Here is a 7,483-nt window from a genome sequence, read left to right as displayed (position 1 = left end):
GGCATCGTGATCTTGGAATTATTAGTATTTTGGTAAAAATAAGCAATAATTGGAAATTTAAAAAAAAAAAGTGAAAAAGAATAATTGCGGAATTAATTTCTTACCTTGAAAAATTTTAATGAATTATGTTAGGAATAAAGGGTGAGATAAAAAGTTTGAATGACGAGCCAAACACCAGCGACGCACTCGATTTGAATGAGAGAGTCGCACGAGGAACCAAGCCTTTTATATCGCCGCGTATTGATTCGCCAAGTAGCTTTCTAGATTGTTCTAGAAGCTTCTAGATTGTTCTGGTAGCTTCTAGAAGGATCCATCAATAATTCGAGGAAATTTAATCATAAAGGTTACTGTTTACGGTGATATTTTGTTATCTGAAACTATTGAATAAATTTTTGGCATTATTTAAGTTTAATCTCAAGGAGATTTTGTAATTCGAATATGGGAATATTTCGAGCCGAAGAACTGCTTTTCCGGTTTAAACGGAAGTAGATGTATTCTCTCTCTCTACCTGCAATAGGGACTTACTTCTAGTGACCTTTACAAAAATGTCAAATGATGTCATTGGAAGAAGCATGTCGAAAACGAAACTAGTCTCTGATTTCTTTGTCTAATGGTTCGTTTAATTTTCTCAGAAATTATATATTCGGTCAGTAGATCACACTTCTATAGAAAGAAATAAAGTTCGCCTTGGAGAGCGTTCAGATTTTGTTTCATTTTTGCTTAAAATCTTCATGTTATATTTATATATATATATATCACACATGCAGACATATATATATATATATATATATAATGAAAGGTATATATCAGGCCCTATCGATAAAAATCAACTCTTGTACTAACTAGTACTTATTTTATTTTAACAACCTCAAAATAATTGGAGGTAAAGTCGACGCCCCGGCTGGATTTGAACTTTGACAATGGATACAAACCTGTTATAAAGAAAATGTAAGTTGGTAATGTGACATACATGTCACATTACCAACTTACAGTTCATGCCCTTCTTGAAACTGACCCCGTTTTCCTAACCGTAGTTCCACCCACAATGACCTGCTCCGCCTCCATTGCCAAAATTTCCCGCCATATCAAAATTTTTTTTATTAAAGGTGTCTTGTATAAATATATGTAATGCCGTCGTATAGAAACATACATATGTATGCATGTTGCACACACTAGAAAGCATGGTTACTGCGCCGGATTTCAGGTCAGCTGGCACCCTATGCGCAACCCAACAATAGTTCCCCTTGCGATCTTTGTCGAATTGACAGACAAGGGACTGGGTTCGTGCCCATCCATATGCGCCTTCTTTTCTTTAAGGTCAGTGTTACCAACGTAGTTGTACCGCAGCAGACTAACATTGCAGAAGATAATTTCTGAATGAGAAATAATCGATTAAAATTTCAGCTTCCTTTCAGGGCCATACGCCCCACAAGAGCTATATTAAATATGAAGCTCGCTTTAATTTTATTCCTATAACAATATATATGAAAAATATTTAATTATGACTAGAGCAACGAGATGGACGTATTCACTTCTTTTATTTTTGTATTTTTTAAACTGTTAAATAACAAAGAATTATTGAAAACGATTCTTTCTACCGATTTCGACGTGTAGGAATTTTTGAACGAAGAAAATCTACGAAACGAAATATCTGTCGGCTTCTTTCTTCCTATATCGAAGATACAAAGCAATAATATTAACAGACATGAATTAAAATATGTCAAATAATGCCGACTGTTGCCTACTTTATAACTTTATTTATACTTTTAAAAGTTTTTATTATTATTATTACTACTATTATATTACTGTTTTAATTACGAACGTTTTAATTCAAGTCCTCGACATCGAAGTTTCGAGATATTTTCTCTAACGATTCATTTCACTCATGAGTGATTTTCGTTGCCTGAGCAATAATCAAACTGCAGATTACAACATTCAATAATAGTTTACAACACAATAGTTTTAACAACAACACACAAGCCATCACCCTGCTAGCAGTGAATGCTGCCTGCACAACTAATTGCTTCCGAGTCGCAACCGAACTAACAAGCCATTGAGGATGTTGTTTTCCTATGATCAAAGGCACTTCTAACCATCTTTCTGTCTTTATTATTGTGTGTGTATATTTAAATATAAATATAAATATATACATAGGAAACCTAGGATCACATTATCCAGTATCAACCGTCTTTCCCAAGATGGCAGTGTATGAATTTGGCTATTATTTCTAGCAAACTGAGCAACCTCATAGAGGCTCTTTTGCTGGATCGGGTTGCGGCAATTTCGAGATTTTCAAATTTATCGTACTCGTTACTATATTTCATTATTAAAGGCCGATATTTAGGTAATCGTACCGAAAGATCGCCATATACATATATATATACACAAACATTTTTTGTAGAGCCTTGTTCATTTGCACCTTAGCAAATCTTTTTTTTTTTTTGAAAACAAACTCCTGTACGGTCCAAAGCACGTGCTTATTTCACTTAATGGTTCACTCCTACGTACATACGTGTATATAGATAGATGAATAGATAGATAAATAGATAGATGTGTGTACATACATATATATATATATATATATATATATTATTAATCGGTTATACAGTGACTGAAGGGCCGAAAGTTTCGTCATTTACGCTAATCGTTGGATCTTCATACATACCAGTGAACAAAACTCAGGGTCCCTGAATCACTCTAACTGCAACTGATTAATAATACACACACACACATATACATTCAATTAAAAGAAGACGAGCCGACCATACCAATCGGTTTTGCACCGGCTATGTGTATGTGTATATGTACGCAGGTTAGAATAAAATGTGTCCTAATCGTGGTCTAAATTATTTTGACATTTAAAATATTTATATACAATGCAGACAGATCTTGGTTTATGAAAGATAATAGTTACTGGAGATGTAGTTCTTTGCTTAATCAAGCCGACTTATAATTAAAAACATCCCCAATGCAACCCTTCCTTCCGTCCTGTTATGGCTATGTCCAATTAGACTAGGTTATATTCTTTTATTTGTTTATCATTTTGACTGCAGCCATGCTGGAGCACTGCCTTTAGTCGAACAAATCGGTCTCAGAACTTATTCTTTGTAAGCCTAGTACTTATTCTATCGCTAGCTTTCGGGGACGTAAACACACCAGCATCGGTTGTCAAACGATAGTGGGAGACAGATCCACAAATACATACATACATATATATATACATATGACGGGCTTCTATCAGTTTCCGTCTACCAAATCCACTCACAAAGCTTCGGTCGGCCCGGGGTAAAAGTAGAAGCCACTTGCCGAAGGTGTCACGCAGCGAGACTGAACCCGGAACCATGTGGTTGGGAAGCAATATTCTTGTCCCACAACCACTCCTTCGCCTATATAATAAATTCCTTTTTTTTTTTTTTTTGTAATATGGTAGAACTGAGGGCGATTCAACTGTTCTTTCTAACAGATCGAGCGACCACGTGGAAACTACTTCGTTGGCTTGTTAATGTTATGATTATGATAAAAGTTTAACATGTTTAAAACCGTTACACTCGTTGCCGACTCGTCCTTTTTAAAACGTTAAAGGTGACTGAAAAAAACATCTGTCTGCAATTTCTAGCTTGCAGGTGGTCACTTCCTTCTCAAGAACGTGGCTATTTAATAATTAGAACTAATGAATAATTAAATTAAGTGGTTCGTGTTTTAAACATTAGAATCTTCACTAGTCTTAAAGAATAAAAGGATTTCAATAGAGCGGCTATTATTATCATTATTTGGTGTTCTTGGTTTTATTGTTATTATCGAAGATCGTTTCATCTGATATTGTTAACGTTTGATTGCTATCGCATTTGTTGTGGTGGTTGTTGAGGTGGTGGTCACGGTGAGGATGGAGATGGTGGTGGTGGTGGTGAAAATGACGACTATGATGTTGATTACGATGCTGATATTGATGATGTGGTGGTGGTAGTAGTGGCGGCGATGGTGATGAAGATAAATGGGACGATGATGGTTAATACTGGTGATATTGATGATAGGGATGCAGGTGATAGTGCTGGTGTTGGTTGTGGTGATAATGGTTGATAGTTGTGGTGTTGACGAAGTTGGTGGCAGTGGTTGCGGTAGAGGTTGTGGTTCTGGAAATAGAAGTATGATGAGGACAATGATAGTGATGATGATGATAGCAGTGGCGGTGTTAAGGATGATGGTTGTTTAGATGATGATGACGGTAATTAAGAGATGATAGTGTTAATGATGGTGACGATGGTAGCTCAGCATCAAACAAGAACGCTTGGCAGCATTTCTTCTGACTCTCTTATGCTTCAAGTTCAAATGCTACTCAGGTCACTTTCTGTCTTTCATCGTTTTGGGGTTAGTATAAAATAAGTTATTTTTGTTATTATTATGCAAAATGCTTAGCGGCATTTCATACTTTTTTTTTTTTTTTTTGCATTCTGAGTTCAAATTCCACCAAGATCGACTTTGACTTTCATCCTTTCGGTGGAGGGGAGGGGGATAATAAAAGAAGTACCAGTTAAACACCCGGGTCAATGTAATCGACTTTCCCCCCTCCCCGAACTTGCTGGCCTCGTGCCAAAATTTGAAACTATTATTATTGTTATTATTATAAGTCAAACAACTGAGAAGCAAATCTGTGGTATCAAGCAGAATATTTGCTGTAGCCCATCTTTTTATACCAAGACAAAACAATGTACATGATAACACTTCCAATCAATTAAGATCAGAAGCCATGAGAGCCACTGCCTCTATTATTATTATTATTATTGGAGAATATTGTAGTTTGCTTGAAGCATTGTGTATTGTTTGTAAAGAATAAAAGTTTAGAATGGTTACAACAATGCACTATAAAACAAAAAAATGGACTATATACCTGTTGTAATTTGGTTATCTATAGTCCGATGATATTTCGGAATTACAATTCCTTCTTCGGATCTTCTTAACTGGAGTCTCTTCTTAGCTGGAGTTTATAGCAGAGACTCCAGCTAAGAAGATCCGAAGAAGGAATTATAATTCCAAAATATCATCAGACTATAGATAACCAAATTACAACAGGTATATAGTCCATTTTTTGTTTTATAGTGCATTGTTGTAACCATTCTAAACTTTTATTCTTTATTATTATTATTATTAAATGAGAGTATGTGCCATAGGTACCATTGTTTTGTGCATTTTGATCTAAGGTAGAAGGATCCATTTAAAAATTACATGGCAATAGGCCTGCAATGTGTTCTGCGAAGTGTAGTGAGGGAGCACAAAGGATGCACGTCCCAGGACTCTCAAAGCAGACCCAAGAAAAAAACAATTGCAGTTGTTTTTGAAAGAACCCTATAAAGGAGGTGCTTGAGGACTCTAGCCCCCCCATGAACATCCTCGGAACAATGGGCAGAGAAGACAGATGGATATAAACACTGGAGCCTTTAGTTCTAGTTGCTTAAGTCAATAGGCTCATCTGCATTTATCAGAGATGTTGTTGTGAAGAAGCTCCATGCATCTGGCATGTTGAATTAATTAACTTACCCCTCCCCCGAACTTGCTGGCCATGTGCCAAAATTTGAAATCATCATTATTATTATTATTATTTTTATTATTAGTGTTATGAGTTTTTCTTCTTTCAGTTTTGCTTCCATTTCTTGCCGAGTGTCTTCCCAACACACAGGGCAAAGAAACTCACTGTATACATTGATAAGCTGTATACATTAAACACACTGGATTGTTCATTTTCAAAATGAAATGAAGTTATGTGCAAAAACAAAATAATATTGCTGGTAATCATTCTCATATATGTACAATGCTCTTCTCAGTACATGTGACGTACAAGTTAAAGCAATCTAAAGAATAAAAAGTTTAGAATGGTACACCAATGCACTATAATACAAAAAATGGACTATATACCTGTTCTAATTTAGTTATCTATAGTCCAATGATATTTCGGAATTTTTTGTTTTATAGTGCGTTGTTGTACCATTCTAAACTTTTTATTCTTTATCATTATTATTATTATTATTATTATTATTATCAATAATTTTAGAAGTAATATGAACAATTTGTTTTAGTGATCATTAATTAATTGATGAAACAGATTATATTCCCCAACATAGCCTACACCATCATCTAACCCTCAGCTATTATGAAATATTTGCACAACCTGCTCACCATAGAAACTATTTCGACTAAAAGACTAGAATAGAAAAAAAGAAAAAAGAAACACCAATATTGCTATTAATTTATCAACATTGCAGCCATGTTGCTTGTGTTCTAACTTAATGGTGGGGTGTATGAACTAAAGTTTAATATTTTCCTGCGTAGCAAACATGATGTGAATGGAATTATATTAGAAGAAGAACACTTAATGTTTTACAACATATTTGCGAGAAAGGCATGAATGTCACATTATGCTATTTAAATTCCTCTTTTTCTCCCTTTACATGTCAGGACAAATCAAAAATGATCTGTTTATATAATAATTATTTTCCTTTCTAATTTTGGCACAAGGCTGGCAATTTTAATGGGGATGGTTAGTCAATTACAACAACTTCAGCGCTCAACTGGTACTGATTCTACCAACCCTAAAAGTATGAAGGGTACAGTTTATCTCAGTAGCATTTGAATTCAGTACAGGATGGAGTACAGTAGAGATGCACAGTGCTAGAGATACATAAGAGTGGAAATTGTTGGAGACAAACAGAGGTAATGAGCAAGTGCTGCCAGTGGCATAACACGGATGTGCAAGAGAGGGTAGATGAAAGGGGTGTTCAGTGGAAAATAAGATGGCAAAACTGTAATATTAAATATGTTAGTGAATGAAGTAAACTTGATAGACCAATCTCTATATAGAACACCTTGCTGGCAGCTAGTTTGAATATTGAACGAGGTGTGTTAACAGTATTCTGTCCTTTTGGGCATATTGTACACCAGTAATTTAATTTTTGAACTAGCTGCCAAGAAACTATTATATATGCAAATTTGTCTCCCCATTTTATTTGAACCTTTGGTAATAGTCGGTTTACGAGTAGTTATGTTTGTGAACATCAAAAGTGTAGTGCACAATGGTCACAGTTGAAAAACACTAACAAAACAGGTTTGAAACATTGCTTTTTCTGTTCATATAAATATTGAATATACATGTGTATAAGATGTACCCGGTGCAAGCTATGGACACATAAGAGGTGCAGCAACATCAAAGGCAGGTTAACTAGCAAGTTAGTTTTTGTTTGTGGCAGATGTTCAGGTGCAATAAAGACTGCAAACAAACAGGAAACAACTTCTATCTCATTCCAGGGTGAAAAACTAGAGGTAGTCGATAGCTTCCGCTATCTGGGCGACCAAGTTAGTAGTGGGGGTGGGTGCGCTGAAAGTGTAGCTGCTAGAATAAGAATAGCCTGGGCAAAGTTTAGAGAGCTCTTACCCCTGCTGGCGACAAAGGGACTCTCACTCAGAGTAAAAGGCAGACTGTATGACGCATGCGTAC

At 35.6% G+C, this 7,483-nt stretch overlaps 1 protein-coding gene across 1 annotated transcript in view; it reads right to left on the bottom strand.

Moving 5' to 3' along the window:
* The window catches only part of LOC106882217 (heat shock protein HSP 90-beta), a 4,714-nt gene extending 4,452 nt beyond the window's left edge, over window positions 1-262 (bottom strand). The window contains exon 1 of the mRNA XM_014932814.2: window positions 105-262. The gene's annotated coding sequence lies outside the window, so the exon portion shown is untranslated. The remainder of the gene's footprint in view (window positions 1-104) is intronic.
* Window positions 263-7,483: the final 7,221 nt, after the last annotated feature.

The sequence above is a fragment of the Octopus bimaculoides genome, chromosome 25, assembly GCF_001194135.2.
Source record: "Octopus bimaculoides isolate UCB-OBI-ISO-001 chromosome 25, ASM119413v2, whole genome shotgun sequence".
NCBI classification, from domain to species: Eukaryota; Metazoa; Mollusca; class Cephalopoda; order Octopoda; family Octopodidae; genus Octopus; species Octopus bimaculoides.
This window is presented reverse-complemented; position numbering and strand designations above follow the sequence as displayed.